At 50.3% G+C, this 21,556-nt stretch overlaps 1 long non-coding RNA gene across 1 annotated transcript; it reads right to left on the reverse strand.

The window, feature by feature from the left end:
- Window positions 1–750: 750 nt before the first annotated feature.
- Window positions 751–1,699, reverse strand: LOC120660565. Its single transcript, XR_005669648.1, has 2 exons — window positions 1,484–1,699; window positions 751–1,231 (listed from the first exon to the last, which is right to left on the reverse strand). It is a non-coding gene; the product is annotated as an uncharacterized LOC120660565 (long non-coding RNA).
- Between the last annotated feature and the right edge of the window lie 19,857 nt (window positions 1,700–21,556).

Here is a 21,556-nt window from a genome sequence, read left to right on the forward strand (position 1 = left end):
CGGCCGGGGTGCCCAGCGCGCGGCGCCCGGCGTCCATGGATGTCCCAGCGTCGCGTACACGCGGCTTGCTCTCGCCGGTGGCCGTTGTCCACGTTTCCTCGACGGCGCCCGTGCTCGAGTGCCACCTTCGGGTGCCGCCGGGCGCCCTGGCACCTACCTAGTCGCAGCCGAATGCCAGGCGCACGCGCAGGGCCGTGGCGCCGCCTCCTCGTCGCCTTGGGCCTCCACCCAGTTGACGTCCGAGGTGACCGCCTCCGCTTCCACAACCCCGCCGAGCCAACGTTTGCCAATGTTCCGCCACGTCCCTGCCCGGTGCCGCCATGCATGTTCTACTCGAGCTTGCCTGGCACGGTCGCGCTGCGCCTGTCTGTCTGCAATATAATGGCATCTCTGCACACTACTGCAACGTTCCCCGGCAATGTGGATGGGGGTTTACTGCGAGTTGTCAGAAATGGGGCTGCAAGAGGAACGAGACAACGCGCCTAATGTTCAGAAAAAGCCCCAGCTCGCGTCAACAGGAACACGAGGGTATGTTCAGAATCTAATCGGGCTGATCAGAGCGTACAGCAACTTTACGCAGATCACACGCCCAAACCAAGAGGTGCCAGGTGCCAATCGTAATTTCTGAAGACAAACGAGCCGTGCAAGCGAACGTCTCAGAATCAGGAGCATCTCGTCCCTCTCGTCTGAATTCAATTCATCAAATCATCTCCTCAACTCAAATTTTTTGTTTATTTTTGAAAGAAAAAGGGAAAACAACATCTTTGAAGTTGTCATAACGATCATTCAGCCAATGTCGCCCGACTACGTACATGATCATCACCGAACAGACTATCTTCTTTGGGACTAACAGTAGATTAGTTCCTGAACCTTTCAGATCTTCTGCAGTTTTACTGGCCGATCAGTCTCTGCATACTACTCATTCTTCTCCTGTTCAAGCCTAATTTAGCCCAGGAACAGGTACATGGTAATAATACATCAAAAACCATTTAACAGAGTACACATTCTTCCTCCCCCCGGCCCTTTCCCATCTTGTAAACTTAAAAAGAAACAGAGAAAAAAACTGCTTGACTGATGCTCCCAGTACTCTACGGTACAGCATTGGAGCACCAGCACCTGTTGACAAATACTAAATCCTCTGGTGAGAGCCTGAGTTTGTCAAGCACCTGCACTTGATTCCGGTCCTCGTCACAACTCACAAGCGGCCAGTGCCGCTCTCAGAACTGCAGAACTGATCGAAAAACAAAAAAAGGAATTCAAATCATATCAGCAGCAAGTACTAGGTAATGGCATTTATAAAACTGAACACATGCTATTTTTTTGGGGGGGGGGGGGGGGGGACATCAACCAAAATATTCCCGATACTGAACATTGAAGCAACTGCGAGTGTGTATATGTGTGCCTACAAATCCCCTCCTTGTAAGGAAATCAGAGCTGAGCAAAGCTAGCTGTATGAAATAAGCAGGAAGTCAAGTGGTGATACCTGGAGTAGCAATGTCTCCCTTGGCCCTCAAGCAGAAGCAGAGGAGAGCAAGAAAGCAGCGTGTGCCCCTCAGCCTGAAGCTCGACTGCGTGCGTGGCACCTCACCACAGCTTCCCATTTTCTTCCAGGAAACGCGGCCCCAGGCAGAGGGAGCCAGCCCAGCCGCTGCCTTGCCCGCGCGTCGAACGCCACCGCGCCCCTGGCCGGGCCGATCGACTTGCGGCACGTCCTACCTCTCTCCACCGCCGCGGCGGCGGAACGTCCGGCGTGGACGTGAACGTGGCCGCGTTCCGCATGCGGCACGTTACTCTGCGCAGACGCATGGAACGCCACCGGCGGCGGTGCTTGGTGCCCACGCAGGCGGCGCCGCCGCAGCGGATGCCTCGCTGACGCCCTCAGCTTCTGTTCTAGAGCAGTATCCGCTTCGTGGCCTCGCTTGCCGGCTCTTGGCTCGCCGGCGGGCGGCCTTGCCGCCGAGCACGGCGCCCAGGGTGGACGGTATCCCAATTACCGTCCGGGGTGGACGGTAAATACCGTCCACCTGATGGGTGCGCGACGTCCATCCGATCTGCATCCAACAGACAGGATACATCTGACGCGGACTCTTTTTCCTGTGCCCCCTCGTCGGCGCTTTGCCTCGCCGGTGTCCGGCGAGCTGCCGATCCTTGCTTGCATGGGCCGGAGCTCGATGGATCCTCTGATTGGATGCATTGTGTAACTCCTGTTGTATCTCCGATCCTGAATGCTCAACCGCATTCTGCGCGCGTTTCTGGGTCCGTCCATGGCAGAATTCCCTGCTGGATGCGCCGCCATGCCGGAGGTGCGTCGGAGAAGATGGTTCTTTTGCTCCAAACAACTAACAGTCCATGGTTGAATTCTGACTTAAGCATCATCTGACGATGAAGATGATGGTCAGTCGTCTCACCACAAAAGCCTCATTTGCCAAGTCAAGAGAAGAGCCTTGTTGTCGGAGCTTCCAGTGAAATTGACCCGGCCGGTCCAGGCAGCAGGCTGCTGGACGCTGGAGCGCCAGGCCGGGGACTATAGATGAGGGGCGGCCGCGGCGGCGTACGTGGAGGAAGGGAGGACGGCGACCGTCCGGAGATGCACTCTGCTTTTTCTCCCTTTCTTTCTTGACAAATTTGCAGATCACACACCACCCAAACAGTTTCTGGAAGGGAGAAGGAAAACAGAGGCCAATAGTCTACCAAGAGGTCTCGACGCTGGGTACATCTTTTCCACTGACCAATAATAGTGCCATTAAAAATTCAACCAAGGGTATGTAGATCTTGTCATACTAATCTACCATATGCAGATGTGTCCACCTTGTCGTGCAACAAATAGAGTCCTTTTTTACTGACAGAAGAAGTCTGTAGAACCAAACTACACGGCATCAAGTTGATTGTTCTAAGACAAGGACTTTTCCAAATTTCTTGTCCACTGCACTCCGCTTTCTTTCCCAATCATTGTTGGTTCACCAATTATATTCATACATGTAACAAACTGCAGCACATCATTGTCGACCGAAGTCAGATAGGCCTTCTTGACTAAAAACGTTCCCCTAGCAGTATGATTCTACCCTCATTATATCTCAACATATGTCACACCCTGAAATTTTTGGATTTCAGGATGTGATTAAAATTAAAAACAAAACAATAATTTTTCCATAATTCTAAATTTTTTGCCAACATTTGTTTTCTTCATAGGGAATTTAGTGTAAAAGAAAATAAATATTTGTTGCTTTTCAAAATTTAATAAGGTTGTTCTTTTGTGTTGCATTCATGCCGCACTGCATTGTTCTTTTTGTTTGTGGTTCAGTTTGAATTTGAATTCTTGAATTCGAATTTGAATTGAATGTGTTTGAATCAGTTTCAAAAATGCAAAGCTATTTCTTTTTCCTCTCCTTGCTTTCAGCCCAACAGGCCCATCCCTTCCCCTTCTCCTTTTCTTTTCGCGCGGCCCTAAACCCCGGCCCAACTCTCTTTTTCGGCCCGACCCGCTCTCCCTCTCCCATCTTCCCTCTTCTCTCCCCGCAAGCCCAGCAGCCGGCTCATTTTCCTTTTCCCTTGCCCAACCCGACGTCCCCTTCCTCTCCCTTCTCTGCCGCCGACAGGCGGGCCCTGCCTGTCAGGGTCGTCCTCCTCCCGTGGCCGAGCAGGACTCCGTTGAGTCCGGCCGGCACATGCCGCGCCGCGCCCTTCCTTGGCGCGCACACTGAGGGCCCGCCCCCGCCCTATAAATAGCGCGCCGCGGACCGCCCTTGGACCCCGCCAAGTCGCAGCCGCCGCCCTCGCGCAGAAACCCTAGTCGCACCGTCTTTAGAGCTCGCCGAGCTCGGTGCCGTCGCCGCTCCGCCGCTCCCTCGCCGTGCTGGAGCCGCCCCGAAGCTTCAAACCGAGGTAGGGAAGCTCGCCAACCCTTTTCCCCTCTCCCTCGCGCTCGCCTCCGCCGGGAATAGCTCGCCGGAGCTCCACCTCGCAGCTCCGCCGCCGCGCTCGCCTTCCGCCGCCTCTGCGCATCGCGCAAGCCCTGCGAACGTGTTCGCCGTCACGCCCGCGTGCTTCACATCCAAACCCGAGCCAAAACCTAGCCCGGACGGCCGATTCGGCCATGTCCGGCCATCCCGCCGCCGCACGCCGCCATTACGCCTCGCTGCCAGTGCCTCGCGCCGCCGCCCGCTCGCCCGATCCGCGGTGGCCGTCGGATCTCGAATCAACGGCCAGATTAGATCCAACCCCAAGTCAACCTAGTTTAGTACCGGTCAACTATACCGGTTTTGCAAAAAGGACCCTTGGTTTTCCTAAATAAACCCGCCGTCCACCGCAGTTCAAAACTATTTCTGTTTTAGTCCAAATCTTTATAGAAAAGACCCCGATCTTTTCTAAAATCGAGCCCGCCATCCCTGTAGTTTAGGTTTAATCTCGTTTTAGTCCCTGGTTTCTTTAGAGCTAGCCCCTGGAAGTTTAAATGTATTGCAAACAAGTCCCTAGAACCCTGTTTTAGCCATATCTTTCATGTTTCAAATCTGTTTTCGATGATTCTTGCGCACACGTGATCTTTGTGATGTGTGCAATTGTTTTATCACCTTGTTATCCTATGTGAGCACACTTTATTGTGTCTTACAAATCTTTTCCGTTAGTCCTTAACCCTTTAGTTAATCGCGACTAGATCCCTGAAGCACCGTTTAGTCTATAGAATCGCCGTTTTAGTTTCGTTTTCCGCATTTCTTGTGCTCTCGTAACCATAGCAGTGAGCCTTATCCTTTAGTATGCTCTTTTAAAGCCTTTCTTTTATTTTTGGTGTATTGTTCTTAGATCTACTTTGTTTGTTTGTATGTTTGCCGATGATTGCTTCGAGTAGAAGGATCGATGTTCGAAGTTTGAAGATCAAGTTGTACAAGTGAGCAAAAGCTAAAGAGCAGTAAGAGTAGCTTTTCGTTGGAGAAAGGCAAGTGACCCTAACCATCTTTCTATCTATGCTTATTTATAAGAATATTGTGAATTAATTGGAACATGGAGAACCACCCAAGAAAACAGTACAACCACAATACTACATGGCTCTGGTCTTGGCTAATTAATTAAAGACTCTAGCTTGTGACAGTCTTACCGAAAGGGCAAGAGGGGATGCATCGATGGGGTATAGCTCGGTCCTCTTGGGGTAATTGGTATTGTTTAATGGTCCTTTGGCAAGGTACCACCTCATTAGGACAGTGTTATGACCACTTTGGCTTGAAACCTTAGCGGGTTGTCACATGTTAAGAAATCTTTGTAAAGGCCTCGTAGCGTCCCTATACAATCACACCTCGGAAGTGTGGTATTGTGCCTGATCAGCACATATGTGTGGTTGGGTTCAAAGTTCTTCGGAACTTTTACGCAAATTGTGGTGAAAGTGTACAACCTCTGCAGAGTGTAAAACTGATATATCAGCCGTACTCACGGTCAAGAGAGGCTTGGATCCTCACATGATTAATTTAACTTAAAGATAGATTTAAATCATTTTCTGGTTATTTCTTGTGGCCTTGCTGAGTACCAACCATAAGTGTACTCACCCTTGCTTACTGCTGCTCAGAAGGAGAAGATGTATAAAGTTTTCTGAAGATGTTGCTGAGTTCTAGGCGTACACAACCCCAGTCGATTGCCTATGAAGTGTGAAGCCTTCGTTTCCAGGATAAGCTGTATAACTTTGATAGTCTTTTAGTTGTTTTAATTCTCTTTTTCGTGATACTGTTACTGATTATTCACTTATAATGTCTCTATATGTATGAATCTTGATCCTGGCATACATATAGCTATGCATTCGGTTTTGTCCTTAAAACCAGGTGTGACAACATACAGAGATGCCTTTCCACCACATCCATGTGATTCAATCAAAGGTAGGTTGTTACAGAAGCTAAGCTCAATCTTTGCTTGTGATACAAGTTCAGACATCTCGTATCCCATGTATTATATGTGTACTTTAACACGTTGAATTTCCTGAACAGGGAAGGGGCACAACAGATGCTTGAATCCTAATGGCAGAGATTGTCACTTCTGCTGTTGTTCAGGAGACAGTTAGCCAAGTTCTATCTGGTCTGGTTCAAAAATATGAGAAGAAAGAGGAATCAAATGTGATCAGAAACTTGGAGAGGCTAGAGATGGCACATATCCGGCTGGAGGCTGCTCTTGAGACATCAGAAAAGTGGCAAATCACTGATGTCTCCTTGTTGCGTTGGCATAGGAAGCTGAAGTGTGTTGCTCAAGAATGCGATGAAATGCTGCACAAATGCAAGCTTCGAATCCTAGAAGATGAACTGATGGAATAGGAGGTAAGGAGTGCCTCTATTGCTAAATGGTTTGTGCATGCCACCAAGTCATTTGTTTCCTCTGTCCTTAACTGCAATAGTAACAAATTGAGCAGATCCATTACTCAAAGGTTTGAGTGGTATGCTGATGGGGCTAGTGAGTTTCTGAGATTCATACAGTTTGGTGGCACGCCAAGGTGTCACATGCCCTTTCACTCCCTTGTCAAGAACCTTTTTGCAGGCAAGGAACTACACCATAAAATGTTTCGGGGAATCTAGTATCCTTCATTTCAATTTTCATTGGTGCCTATCATCAGTCCAGTGCTTGGAATAGAGGCTATCCTGGTACTTATCCAGAATGATGGCACCAGAGGGTAATATCTACTTTAGAATAACAGTACAACTTTCAGAGTGTACAGACATAGTTGGGATTGCAAGTCGGTGCTTGCAACTGTTTGCCCCTCATCTCAAGTGTACAGTTGAAAATATTAGGAATGAACTTATTCAACTACTTACTCAAGATCTGTCATGGATGCCATCTGTTTATTCCTACCAGAAAGAACAGCTCCATTTTCAAATACTTGGGTCTCAATGGCTTCGCCCAAAACCATTATGTTGCAAGCAGCATGTTTGGCATATTAGCCGCCTAGAGATGGCGGGATAATCAGAGTTTTTTCTGGAACCAGTACTTGAAGTGAATTTGCACTGTCATGTCTCGCTGTCTGTGTCAAACAAACAAAAGACCTTGCTATCTCAAAGCGTAATTTCTCTGCAGGATTCTCCATATCTAAAAGCCGGGATTCACTTTGCACCCCACCACTCTCCGAAAGACATGCTGCCTGCAAATAGAAGTTCTGAAGTACTAGCGATAGTCGGTGAGGATCAACATTGCTTGCGTGTAGATGTTACCTTGGAACAACTGGAAGAGATCATGATTCCAAAGGTGATTACTTCTACCAGAACACTGAAGCAACAATTTACAAAATGATTTGGAAGACTAAACATAGCTCTGCATTTATTGAGGTTGAGAAGGCAAGCATGAGCACACAGAAATGTTTTGGGGGGTCTAGGAAAAGAAAGCTGTTGCAAGGACAGGAAGAGCAGCTTATAAGTGAAAGATGTATGATCTCTCACTTGTTTGACTTATGGCGTGCACATGTGCCCGTTCAACTAATAAGTGCGTTCAAGGACTGTGGCTGCAGAAGAAAAGGAAAGTTAGTAGCACCGCAGCAATACCTGAAATTCTAAATCATGTAACATAGATCAATAAAGGAAGCAATGAAGGAGTAGAAGAAAATATTTGAGTTACTAATTCATAATTGAGGACAATCCACTAAAGCATGATAGTATAGGCACTATCAGAATTCAGAGCATGAATATGGTCAAAGTATTGAAATAGAAATACAGGGGTAATCGGAGCAAAGTTAACAGCATCATGGTTGTAGAGTTACATGTCCAATATTTGTGTCATGTTGGTCATAATTGAGAAGTATGTTGTACATCAGGAGTTCTACTAGTATAACACTCACTCTCTCGAGGATTTTCAATGTGTCTTCTGATATGGTGATGTTTGTCTCTCGAGAAATACAGGGGTAATCGGAGCAAAGTTAACAGCATCATGGTTCTACTAGTATAACACTCACTCTCCCGCGGATTCAAGTTTGTTACTCTTGGAGCCTTGTGCTCCTAGACGGCTAGGCGTGCTTGTGACTTCTCAATCAAGGTTGTGAGCTGCACAAGAAGTTTGTAAGCTCCATTCCTCGCCGAGGAATCCATAGTTAGTGACCTTGGGCTTGAGAGGTGATCTCGCCCTTGGGAGAGGAGCATAGGGGTTCTTGAGCACCGTCTCTCGAATCCTTCCTCAATGGAGACGTAGCACCTTCGGGTGTGAACTTCGGGAAACAAATCCTTGTCTCTTTCGTGTTAATTTACTTGATTTCATTGCTATTTGCTTGTGAGACTTCTTTTCTAGGGTTTGAGCTCGATCTACTCACTCACGAGTTTCTAGTGAGTTTTGGTTGTTGGATATCAACCTTAAGGAACCCCTAGTACTCGTACTTTAGCTCGATCTACTTTTCATACATAGATTCTTGCAGTTTCTTTTCAGTTTGTTCATACCCGGAGACTCTGGTTATAGCTCCGGATACTCCGGACCACAAAACCCAGAGTATCCGGCCTTAAACCCGTAGTATCCGGGCTGAGTCTGCGTCTGACAGTTTTTAAGTGTCTTTGAGTTGCAGATTGCCTATTCACCCCCCCACTAGGCATCTTAAGGTCCTTTCAGTTTTACACTAGAAGAACCATAGTTGCACATCTAGATAGCTTGTTCTAGTTTAAGTCTTGTGCAAACTAATTGGAGCCTTAGGTTAAGGATTTTAAGTTGCCTAATTCACTCTCTCCCCCTCTTAGTCTAGAGCACCCGATCACTTTCAGCTTGTCTTTGCTCAATAATTTCATTGGCGGAGATCATATGAATTCAGAAGTTAAGAAGATCATATGCAAGCTTTTAATTTTGAAAAGTCGATTTACCTCACATAGAAACCTTACCACTATTTCCCTAATGCCATCAGCGCAGCACTTTAGAATCCTGAGGCAACCTTGCCACTCATGTAAGGTCCCAGTGGAGCATCAGGTGCCAAACTAGCATTGCTTGCCACATATCATCTGAAGTCTCTCATTGTGTTCGTGATTGTGTAGTCATTGCTGGCTGACGGTGTTTTTGCAGATTCCTAACAGAGATTTCTTTTAAGATAATCGGTCCTGAACAGATCCATTGAGACTTACTGCACATCATTTACTCAGGACATTCAGAACATTTACATGTACTAATGTAGGAGTGGGAAATGTTCTAACTGGTTGATTGTTCACAGTTAAAAGGCCACAGAAGACGACTGTTTGATCGTTGATGGACTGTTTGCAGACTCTGAACTCAGCTAAGCATTTGGAATGCCATTTTTGTGGACTCCACCATTTCACCAACCAAAGCAGTTCTCTGATGTTGATATCGAGGTGACACCAAAATGCGGTCGATTCCAGTGTTACATTTCGTACAGTCGCCTCTCAAAATCGCCTATTTCATTCATTAGGTGTAAGATAAAAACAGGGCACAAAAAGAAAAGGTGTGGCATAGGGTATTCTCTTTTTTTTTTCTGAATTTCCTGAGGGAAATATTTAGAGTTTTGATAATCTATGTCTGATTGAGACGCTTTGATAATGTTTGTCCTTCAAAAATTTTATAGCATATTTTTACTATTACCCTCGCACAATCTCACTGACAGAGGACTGTCCATGTAAAATTTGATAGCATGATTTTACTTATGTGTTCTTTTTTTTAAGTGACTTTTGTGTTCTGTTAACTGAAGCATGAGTGGCAATGTATCCCTTGAGTCCTTGACCCTGAAGCAGAGAGTAAGAAAGCAGCGTACCGCCCAACCTGAAGCTCTGGCATGCGTCGCACCTCATGGCAGCACGGACACGCACGGGGACGGCCCACCTCACCGCTTCCCCTTCTTCCCGAAAATGCGACACCAGCAGCCAGAGCAGCCACCGCCCCGGCTGCCCGCTCGTCGAACGTCACCGTGCCTCGGCCAACTTCTCCCTCCACCACGGTGGGCCGGCGGCACATCCGATGTGGACGCGGCTGCGTTCCCGCATGCGGCGCGCTATCGAAGCAGACGCACAGTGCGGCGGAACTCCATCGCGGCCGGCCACCGGTAGGCGGCGTGCGGTGCCTGGAGCTCGGCGCACCGCGGAGCGGCACGGGGCGCGCGCAGCGGAGCAGGCAAAAGCCATGGTGCTTGGTGCCCACGCAGGCGGCGGCGGCCGCGGGTGCCTCGCCGGCGCGCTCTGCTTCCGTTCCAGTGCAATGTCCTCTTCTTGCCGGCTCTCAGCTCGCCGGCGGGTAGCCTTGCCGCCGGAAACGACAGCTAGGGGGCGGACGGTATTCTAATTACCGTCCGGGGTGGATGGTATTTCATTTATCGTCCACCCCCTAGGCGGCCGAGGCCTGTCCAATCCGCATCCAATGGACAGGAATCATTTGATGCGAACTTTTGCGAAGCGAATGGGGTTCTTCCCCGCTCCCCCTCGTCGATTGGTGACCCCGCGGCTCTGCCTCGCCGGCGTCCGGCGAGCTCCCGATCCTTGCTTGCACGGGCAAGAGTTTGATCTATCCACAGATTGGATGCGTTGTGTTCTTGCTCCTGAACGCTGGATCGCTGTCTCTGTTCATTTTGGTGTTGATGGCTGATCGGAGTATCAGACTGCACGCTAGAGTGTGCCGGCCGTGGGCGATCGATGGCCGGCGGCAGCGCCCGGTACGCGAAGGCGGGGAGGATGAAGACCGTCAGGGACGCGCTCCGTGGTGACTCCACTCACCAGCTGGCAGGCAGCCACCACCACCGCCGCCAGCCTTCTATTATTATTTCTCCATCCACCACGGGTCCATGGCGCCGCCGTCGTCCGTCGTCGCGATGCCATGCCAGGGGTATCAGCCGATCAACGTCGAATTGAGGGCGAGACCAACTTCCTAGCCTAGCCTAGCCTACCACCCCTTCTTCCTAGTCTAGCCTACCACGCCATTGCGGCCGACCACCGACAGGCGTGCCTGGCGCACTACGGAGCGGCACTGCGCGTGCGCAACGGGGCAGGCAGAGGCAGCGGTGCTCTCTTGGTGCCGCCGCCGCCGCCGCGTACCACGACTGCACTCTTAGAGTTTACTCCGGAGCATCTCCCCATTCCTAGCCTCGCTTGCCGGGTCTCGGCTCGCCGGTGAGTGGCCTCGCCGCCGCCTACAGTGACCAAGGGGTGGACGGTATTTCATTTACCGTCCATCCCCAGGGCAGCTGAGGACCGTTCAATCCACATCGCACGGTCAGGATACATCTGATGCAGACTCCAGCGAAGCGATCAGAGCGCCATATCCCGCGCCCCCTCGTCAAGGCGTGATCCCACGGCGCGGCCTCACCGGCGTCTGGCGTCCACCGTCTGGCGAGCTCTCGAGCCACCTCTCGTGCACGGGCAAGTGATGCTTTGATCTGACCGGGAAATCTTGATTGCTTCCGAACAAATTGGATTCATTTTGTTGATCTTCTCTTTGCAGGCCCTGCTGAACACATCCCAGCTCTGTCGGATACTGCCGCCATGGCCAGAGATGCATCGGAGAGGTTGCGAAAGAAAAGAAAAAACAAGTTCAGCGGCCACCTTCGACGAGGACTACGCTGTGGGGTTGGGTGTCTGGACCATATAATTTGGGGTTGCACGTGACTACAGCCCATGGACATTATTTTATTTTCCGTTGTATAATAAAAAATCTCTGGTTATCCCGTGAGTTTCATATCACTACTACATGTATTCTATCACCGCCGGTTTTGGGTACAGTTGGATTTAAGTCGACGGTGATGGTCATACTCATCAATGTCGGTTTATCACCCAGCGGTATTGCCCTTCTCAAAAATATTAAAACATAAAAATAAAAATATGACCGCCTCCTCTCGACACCGCCGCCCTGCTCCTCACTTCCTCCGGTCGCAGCCCCACGCATCCTCCCGCCGCCGCCGCTCCTCTGACAGCTGCATCTAGCCTCCTCCAACCGCCACATCCTGCCTTGTTGCAGCGGGCCCCGCACCTCCTCTGCGCGCTGCTTCTCTTCATGCTTCCGTGGTGGGGCCTCGCGCCCCGTGGGATGCGCCTCTGCGCGGCGCCTCTCCTTGCGCTACCATGGTGGGGGAGGTGAGGGGCGGCGGGGAGGGGAGGGACATCGGGGGAGGAGGATGGGGAGGCTTCCGGGGAGGCGGCCGTGCGCCGCTGCTCCCGCGGCCCTGCGCGCCAGTTGCTCATGTACCGCTGCACAGGAGGAGAGGGCGGCCACACATCCATGCTCCCATCGGCCCAGCGCGCCGGCTGTCGAAACGCCACTGCAGAGAGGAAGCGGACCAGAGGAGGAGGGGATGCGGACGCAGAGGAGGAAGGGAGCCTCGCTACCACCATCCCTCTCCACCTCCTCCTCACTACCACCGTCCCTCACCTCCTCCTCCCCGCCACCATCCCGAACTTCCCTCCCCTCCTCCTTTCCACCGTCGAGCCTCCCCCCTCCTCCTCCCCACCATCCCAGTCCCTGGCTCCTCCTGCTCCCCGCCATCCCCATCCATGCCACCGCCTCCTCCTCATTCCCGCCTCCTCCTCCTCTCCCTCCCCCTCCTCCCCACCGCCGATGCTGGCAAGCGAGTTCGCACGAGTGCGAGCGATGTGGTGCAGACACGAGCAGCGCGGTGAGCGTGGGGCGAGCATAAGTGGCACGCACGAGCGCGAGCACTGCCTAGTTTTTTTTTCTAGAAATGGCATCACCTCTGGTTCTAGACCCGGCGGTAATGCCCCCCTCTCTTCACCATCGAGTTAAATTAAATGCCCCCTAAAAACGGTGGTGATGCTCATTTTGAACCTGCGGTGTTGCTCATTTTGAACAGGCTATGATGGGGGTGTTGGAGTAGTGTTAAGACTTTGCGAAGATTTACGGCCACCAATGTTGGTCTACCAAATGTTCTACTATTTGCTTTCATTATTGGAGACTACATATATAACAGCCTACCTCAGACCTCACTGCCCCATCCGCAAGACTATTAGAAAAATGTAGTGAGTCAATTGGACATCAGCAAGACTAGCGTGCCATGGAAATAAATTTATATTGACTTGTATATTGGCTTCATTCTATTAGAAAATGCCAGTAATAGATAAAATATTTTCAAACTCTATTCCACACCTCCACTTTCTTTCCCTGTCATTGTTAGTTATCACACCAAGCTCCATTTTCACACGACTTGATGACGCACCTTTTACTTCCACTTTTTTCCACATAATAATTCAATATTGAATATATTAAAATCTATAACACAGTCGAAACTCTCATCCTTCATTTAAGTCACCTTCTTGACTATTCCATCCATTCCAAATTATTGGTCGTTTGACTTTTTTTAATTTCAACTTTGACCACTCGTCTTATTCTAAAATTTGTGCAAAATATCATATCTTTTGTTGTGGTTTGCTTTATCAATACAAGTTCTATAAAAATGACTTAAATTAACTATGTTTGTTCAAATTTTTTGAATAAGATGAGTAGTCAGACTTGAGGTCAAAAAAGTCAAACGACCAATAATTTGGAACGGAGAGAGTACATGATTTCCCCTGTAGAGGCCAAATCCACACAACCCCTCACTATGAAACATGTCTAACTTTTACCTCGTCAAAGTCTTGGCCATCACTATTAGTCAATCAAAAGAAGGTTCTTGCAGCTCTAAGATGATCTGACACATCAATTGTTATTGTCCCATAGTATCGCAAGTTCTCGTTCTTTTTTAACATCCCAAAAATAGTACCTCTCTATCCACAGTTTTCACCCAATTCATCCGAAGGTACGTTCTTATGACAGCAAAGCTAAACTTCGTTCATGATCCAAAATTCATGATTTAAGCTCTTACGCATGGTAGCAAGCAAGGGATGCTCCAAATGCTTGAATTCTAATGGCGGAATCGGTCGGTCCTGCGATTGTCCAAGAGACAGTTAGCCAAATCCTATCTAGTCTTGTTCAAAAATATGATGAGAAAGAGGAATCAAATGTGAATAGAAACTTGGAGAGGCTAGACATGGCTCACATAAGGCTGGAGGCTGCTCTTTAGACATCTAATAAGTGGGAGATCATTGAGGCAGCGGGTGCCTCACTGGCACTCCTAGCTAGCGTCTGTTCCAGAGCAGTGTCCCATTCGTGTCCTCGCTTGCCGGCTCTCGACTCGCCGGTGGGCAGCCTTGCCACCGGACACGGCGACCAGACATGGACACAGGGTAGGAGATGGCCCGCCAGATCGATGTTTCTCTGGATTCAGTTATTAAGTACTATGTGATTAATGTTCTCCATTAGGAATTTATGAAAACGTAGCACATCAGTTTTTCTCAGATTCCATTTTGTATGTTTCCAAATTACACGTCATGGAAAAATCTAGTGAGTCAATTTAACATCAGTCATTTTAGAAATTGAGGAATGAGAGTACTCTATCCTGCTTGTGATGAGTGAATTGTCAACCGTGCGGTGTGATCGTGCGCTTGGTCTTTGGATTGCAGGTACACGGGCGTCGAGTGTCGACGGGGAGCTGCCGTGGAGGTGCTGTGGACGATGGACCGTGCGGTGGACGGCGGTGAAGGGCAGCCGGGACTGGAGCTCGGACCGGGCGGCAGCTGTGGCATCCACTCCTGGATCGAGGGCGCAAGCGGCGACGGAAGGCGGGTTTCTTGGTTTGCGCCACAAAACCAAGGAGGCGGACGGCGGTTGAAGATGCCGAGTCGTGGAGGCACGGGCGTCGGTCTCGGGACTGACGGAGGCGACGGGCGTCGACGGCGTCTAGGGCCTCGCTGCGGGCGAGGAGGTGATGGGCGTCGGGCGGCGTCTAGGAACGTCGGAAGGCCGAGGCGGGAACGGCGTCTAGGGTCACGGCGTGGAGGCGGGAATCTTCCCGCGCGTGAGGTTTTGGCGGTTTTCTCAAAACCGGCCACCTACCCGAGTTTCGCGGACCCTCCAAAACCGCGGACTGGATCTTCATCAAGACGGCGGCATCGCGGAGAAGACTTCGTTTCAAAGAAAGAACCTTGGCCGTTGGATGAGATCGTGTACAGGGGGTGCTGCAGGCCAACCGGTCTGACCGGTCCCTGGCACCGGTCTGACCGGTCTAACCAACCGGTCTGACCGGTCCAGCGTACTGGTCTGACGGGTCCTGCGGGTATAAATACCCCTTCACTTGTGTTAGGTCAAGTGCGGCTTTTGTAATTCGTCCGTGAATTGTTCTGTTCTCTAGGCCGCCTCCCCTGTGTTCCTCTCCCCCTGTTCTTCTCTTTAGAGTAGATTTAAACCATGGATTGTTGAGATCTTGTGTTGGATTTGTTTGGGAAAGGAGGCCTATCCTCCTCGTGCCCTCTGGGCGATTTTAATCTGATGAGTTCACTCTTGTGTGCTGAGTTCTCGTCCTCCCCCTCCTCTTTTGCGCTTTGGACTTGAATTCTCCTCTTTTGGTGTGTTTAGTGTTTGGAGGAGACAAGTTCATTGATTCGTGGTTTGCTGGACTCTTTGTGGCGATTCTGATTTCTCTAGCCAAGTGCTAAATCCCCTGGAATCGCGACTGCACCCGAATTGCTGTTCTTGAGTTCTTGAGAAAACCCCAATCCACCTTGATCTTTCCTTGATTTCCCACGATCCGTTAATCTTCTGGGAAAGATCTCTTGGAGATATGTTAACGGAATAGTTGTGAAGGTATCCTCCAAGTTTCGTTGGATTTGAAGGTCGTTTGCTCAAGATTCATCGTTTGGAGGTTGATTTTCGAGCTGTCTGGATAGGACCGGTCTGACCGGTGTGTCGTACCGGTCTGACCGGTGGCTCCTACCAGTCTGACCGGTATTCTGAACCGGTCTGACCGGTCCCTGCAGATCAGTACTGCAGTTTTCGAATTCGCTTCCAATTTGCTTCGTGGTTTCGTTTGCTCGCTCAAGGCCTTTTGTGTTGGTTTAGCTTTTCCATAGATATTCCAAACTTTGGCCAGAACGCTTGAGGGCTTGTGTGATTTTTCGGGATATAGGCAGACGGTTCAAATTTCGAAGAAATTTTGATCGGCTCCCATTCACCCCCCCTCTGTTCGCCGGCTTCGGTCCCACAATTGGTATCAGAGCTTGGTTGAGGTTTTCAGTACCTTAACCGGTTCGAAAACCACTCGGCGACCATGGCGAGTCTTGGTAAGATCCCGGTGTTTTCCGGCGAGGACTATGCCTACTGGAAGGTTCGCATGAGAACCTTCCTGCAGAGCATGGGATCCGATGTCTGGGAGATTACCACGAACCAGCTCTACGAGGTGCTGGCTGTTCGGACCACTCCTCTTCAGGTGACCCAGCACGAGGCTAACGCCAAGGCTGTCAATGCCTTGTTCGCTGGCGTTTCTCGTGCGGAGTTCTCACGCGTCCAAGGTTTTCAGGAAGCCCACAAGATTTGGACGTGCCTTGAGAACTACCACAAGGGTACACCTCAGGTGAAGGCCAGACTGTTCGAGACTCACCGGCGTGAGTACGAAAACTTCACACAGGAGCCGGGTGAGAGCATTGACCTGATGTTCAGTTGTTTTCAGTCGATTGTGAACAAGGTCAATGCGAACAGATCTGCTGGTGCCCTTGAGTACACAGAGCACGAGAAGGCCCTCAAGTTGCTTTACGCACTTGATCGCTCTGTGTGGGATCTCAAGGTGAACACCATCATTGAGTCTGCTGGCTATGAGACTCTGACGGTGAACGAGCTTTTCAGCAAGCTCAAGGCCACGGAGGTGGATAACCAGACACGAGCCAAGCTCAACGGTGCCCCTCCTTCCAAGAGCGTCGCTCTTGTGACTGGCCCAGGTGGATCGAGCTCTAACGCTAACTCTGCTCTTGGCTTTTCTCTTGCCTCTTTGCCTTCTCTTTCAGATGAGCAGCTGGAGACGCTGGGCGACGACGACTTGTGCCTTCTGATCAGCAAGTTCCAGCGCGTCTACCACAACAGGCAGAGGAAGAAGAACCCCGGGTGCTACAACTGCGGCGATCTGAACCACTTCGTCGCCGATTGCCCCAAGAAGTCCGGCGGTGGCTAGAACAACTCTTTCGACTACTACCGCCACCGCCACCGCGACGAGGGAGGCTCCAACAAGGAGCGTCGGTGCCACAAGCACCGCAGTTGTGACCGGGGAGGACGCCTCGACAAGGAGTCGCTCAAGAAGCGCTTCCAGTACAAGGCCAAGAAGCGGGAGAAGGCCTTCCTGGCGCAGTTCAGCGACCTCGACAAGAGCTCCGACACCGACCGCTCTTCTTCACCGACCTCCGACGACGACGACAAGAAGAAGAAGAAGAAGCAGGACAAGGAAGCCACCGGTTTCATCGGCCTTTGCTTGGCGGCCGGTCGACGCAAGAGCTTCTGCACCATGGCAGGCGAAGCCGATGGTGCTCGTGCGTCTTCGGGTGGACATGCTACACCGACGCACTCCAGCTCTTCTCCTGGATCCGAGAGCGATTCAGAGGTAAACTCCACGATTGACCTGCTTGATATAGAGGTTAGGGAGTTGTACGCCGCTCTCGACAACCAGAAGAGGCTGCTTAAGGAAGCAGCTAGAGAGCGTAGAAAGCTTAGGGCTAAGCTGGCTTGTGCTAGGGAGAAATCTAGTGAGGATGAGTGCGCTGGCTGCATATCTCACATGAATGATCTTGTTGCTCTCCGTGCCAAGCATGATGAGAACGTCGCGAACTTAGATGTTGCTAAGACTTCGCTTTCTGACGTATCTCACGAGCTAGCCAAGGCCAAGCATGAGCTTGAACTTGTCAAGGACGCTCCCATTGTTAGTGATGTGCTTGAATACGATGAGTGTCCTATTTTTAAGTCCGGTCTAGCTTCTTTGCAGTCCAAGTTTGCTACTGTTGTTTGTGAACTAGAGGAGCTTAGATCTAGGCCTGCTTTGCTTGGCGCTTGTAAGCTTTGTCCCACGCTTAGGTTGGAGCTAGAAGAGAAGAACGCTTTGATCAAGTCTTTTGGAAAGACTAAGGTCATAGAGTCTAGCCCACCTATTGACTGCTCTGTTTGCCCTGGTTTGATCTCTGATTTGGATAATCTTGCGGTAGAGAAAGCCAACCTGGAGAATGAGAATACCTATCTTAGGGCGATTCTTAGTTGGGTTTCTGCTAGTGAGCCGCAGTTGGGCATGATGATCAAGCAGTTCAAGCGTGGTGATGGGTTTGGGGTCGGTTACACATACACGAAGTCAGACTTTGACAGGTTGTATGGTAAGATCGGCAAGGCTGCTGGAAACACTGCTAGCACGAGCACACAGCCTTCGCTTGTTGACCCCGTGGATGGTGTGCTTATTAGAACCACCGAAAGCACCTCCGCAGAAGCAGGTTTGGGTTCCAAAGACCAATGAGCTGAGGAACTCCCTCGACACGCTCCTTGCTGCCACAGCCCAGGTTGCCCAGAAGAAGTGGGCTGCTCGTCCCCATCCGCAGGCTAGGCCTCCACCTCCCAAGCGTGAGGTGAGGTACCATTGCGAGTTCTGTGACAGGGAAGGTCACCTGGAGGAGTTTTGCTTCAGGAGGAAGCGGGCTGTGAGGAGAGAGCAGGAGAGACGGAACGCGGACATGTACTCTGCTCGGGTGCATAGTCCTTCTCAGCATTGTGATAGGCGAGATGCTAGGGCGCGTCGTGTAGGTGGAGGTCAGGGAGACGGTGGTGGTTACCGTGCTCCAGCGGGTGGTCGCTTTGCCGGTCGTGCTCCTGGTCGCTTTCAGTACGGCTATGGACCACTAGACCGAGGCTTTGGAGGAGGTTTTGAGACTCCACGCTTTCCTCGCGGTGGTGTTCGTCAGTCACGCGGTAGACGGGACGGGGGATACGATTTGTCTGGTTTTGCTAACCCTTCTGTAGAGCAAATGGCTCGACACTGGTTTGCTTCTCACTTTGCTAACCCCAGTGTTGAGACATTTGCTCACACTTTGTCTCACTTCTGATGTGCAGGTCGGAGGCTTGGAGAACAGGTGGATCATGGACTCCGGTTGTTCACGCCACATGACCGGGAATGACAAATGGTTCTCCAGCCTCACCCCGATGCGCTCAAAGGAGTACATTGTATTCGGGGATAATGGAAGAGGAAAGGTACGTGGACTTGGCGCTGTTCGTGTTTCTGATCGCTTTACCCTGAGAGAAGTTGCTTTGGTTTCGAATCTTGGCTTCAATTTGCTTTCTGTTTCGCAACTTCTTGATGAGGGGTTTGAGGTTCGCTTTAAGGAGGGCTGTTCTCATGTTTTGGATTCCAGGGGAGATTTGGTTTGCCGGATTACACCTCGCGATCGAGTTTTCTTGGTTGACTTCTCTGGAACTCCTTTTGGCCCTTCTCATTGCTTGATGGCTGGTCCTTCTTCTGATTTGTGGAAGTGGCATAGGAGACTAGGACATTTGAGCTTCGATTTGTTGTCGAGACTGAGCTCACTTGGCTTGATCCGAGGATTGCCCAAATTGAAGTTTGAGAAGAACCTTGTTTGCCATCCGTGTCGCCACGGGAAAATGATTGCCGCTTCTCATCCGCCTGTTAATCAGGTGATGACCGCTCACCTTGGAGAATTGTTACACATGGACACAGTAGGTCCTTCTCGGGTGATGTCTGTTGGTGGGAAGTGGTACGTTCTTGTGATTGTGGATGACTTTTCTCGCTATTCTTGGGTCTTTTTCATGAGAACCAAGGATGAGGCTTTCGAATTTGTTCGAGACTTGATCTTGAGGTTGAAAAACGAGCTACCCCAGGCCATGCGAGCGATTCGCAGTGATAATGGCACATAATTCAAAAACGCTCGTTTTGACGCCTTTTGCAGTGATCAAGGCCTTGAACATTAGTATTCTTCTCCCTACACTCCACAGCAGAATGGAGTTGTAGAGCGGAAGAATCGGACGCTGGTTGAGATGGCGAGGACGATGCTCGATGAGCATAGGACTCCTCACAAATACTGGGCTGAGGCGGTTAACACCGCTTGTTACGTGTCCAACCGCATTTTCTTGCGTGCTTTCATGCACAGGACTTCTTATGAGTTGCGGTTTGGACGCCAGCCCTGTGTTGACCATCTCAGAGTTTTCGGTTGCCGGTGCATTGTGCTGAAAGATGGAAATCTTGATAAATTTGAGTCTCGCTCGTCTGACAGTATTTTTCTCGGCTATGCTTCTCACTCTAGAGCGTACCGTGTGCTGATTATTGATACTAACATCGTCAGAGAGACTTGTGAAGTCACTTTCGACGAGACTGCACCGTGCAATTCTTCTGTCTTTGAAGTTGCAGGAGATGATGAGCTCGGCACCTCCATCTTTGAAGATGAGGAGGAAGAAGCTGCAAATGGCGAGGCTGAGGCTACCACGCGTGCTGTGGACCCAGCTATCTCTGCTACGAGCTCGGACGATGACGACGGCCCCGACCCGACTACGTCTACTTCCCGGGGGGCTGTTCGAGGAGGTGACTCAGGCTACACCAGCTGCACCTGAGGAGGCACCAGCTTTGGTTGAGGGGGAGGCGACTTCGACACAGGAAGCACCGTGACATATTCAGCGTCGCCATCCACCTCAACAGATGCTAGGTGATCTCAACGAGCGAGTCACTAGGTCCAAGGTAACAAGTATTGCTGGCTTTGCTCATTCAGTGTTTGTTGCCTCTTTTGAGCCCAAAGATATTGGACACGCTCTTTCTGATTCTAATTGGGTCAATGCCATGCATGAGGAACTTGAAAATTTTGAAAGAAACCAAGTTTGGGTCTTAGTCGAGCCTCCACCTGCTTGTAATCCCATCGGAACGAAGTGGGTTTTCAAAAACAAGCAGGGTGAGGATGGTTTGGTTGTTCGAAACAAGGCTCGTCTTGTTGCCCAGGGGTTTTGCCAAAAGAGGGTATTGATTTTGAGGAAACCTTTGCTCCTGTTGCTCGTTTGGAGGCTATTTGAATCTTTCTTGCATTTGCTACTTCCAAGGGTTTTAAGGTTTTCCAAATAGATGTTAAATCTGCCTTCTTGAATGGTTTTATCGAAGAAGAGGTTTATGTAAAGCAACCCCCTGGTTTCGAAAATCCCAAGTTTCCAAACTGTGTTTATAAACTTCAGAAAGCTCTTTACGGTTTGAAACAGGCACCTAGAGCTTGGTATGATAGATTGAAAACCTTTTTGCTAGCTCAGGGCTTTAAAATGGGATGTGTTGATAAAACTTTGTTCCTCATGCGATCTGGCACTCATTTCCTTTTGGTTCAGATATACGTGGATGATATTATCTTTGGTGGCTCTTCTCACGCTCTTATCTCTAAGTTTTCTGAGCAGATGTCCAGGGAGTTCGAGATGAGCATGATGGGTGAGCTGCAGTTCTTCCTCGGGCTGTAGATCAAGCAAACTCCTCAGGGCACTTTTGTCCATCAAGCCAAGTACACTAGAGACTTGCTGCGGAAGTTCGACATGAGCGACTTGTCTCCTCAGCCGACTCCGATCAGCACATCGACGGCGCTTGATGAGGACTTGGACGGCGAGGCGGTGGACCAGAAGGAGTACAGGAGCATGATCGGCTCTCTCCTGTACCTGACGGCGACGCGACCGGACATCCAGTTCGGCGTCTGCCTCTGCGCGCAGTATCAGGCTTCGCCGCGCACCTCCCACAGGCTGGTTGTGAAACGCATCTTCAGGTATCTGAAATTCACCCCTGAATTTGGTCTTTGGTATTCTGCGGATTCTTCTCTGGTTT

The sequence above is a fragment of the Panicum virgatum genome, chromosome 2K (genome assembly GCF_016808335.1).
Source record: "Panicum virgatum strain AP13 chromosome 2K, P.virgatum_v5, whole genome shotgun sequence".
NCBI classification, from domain to species: Eukaryota; Viridiplantae; Streptophyta; class Magnoliopsida; order Poales; family Poaceae; genus Panicum; species Panicum virgatum.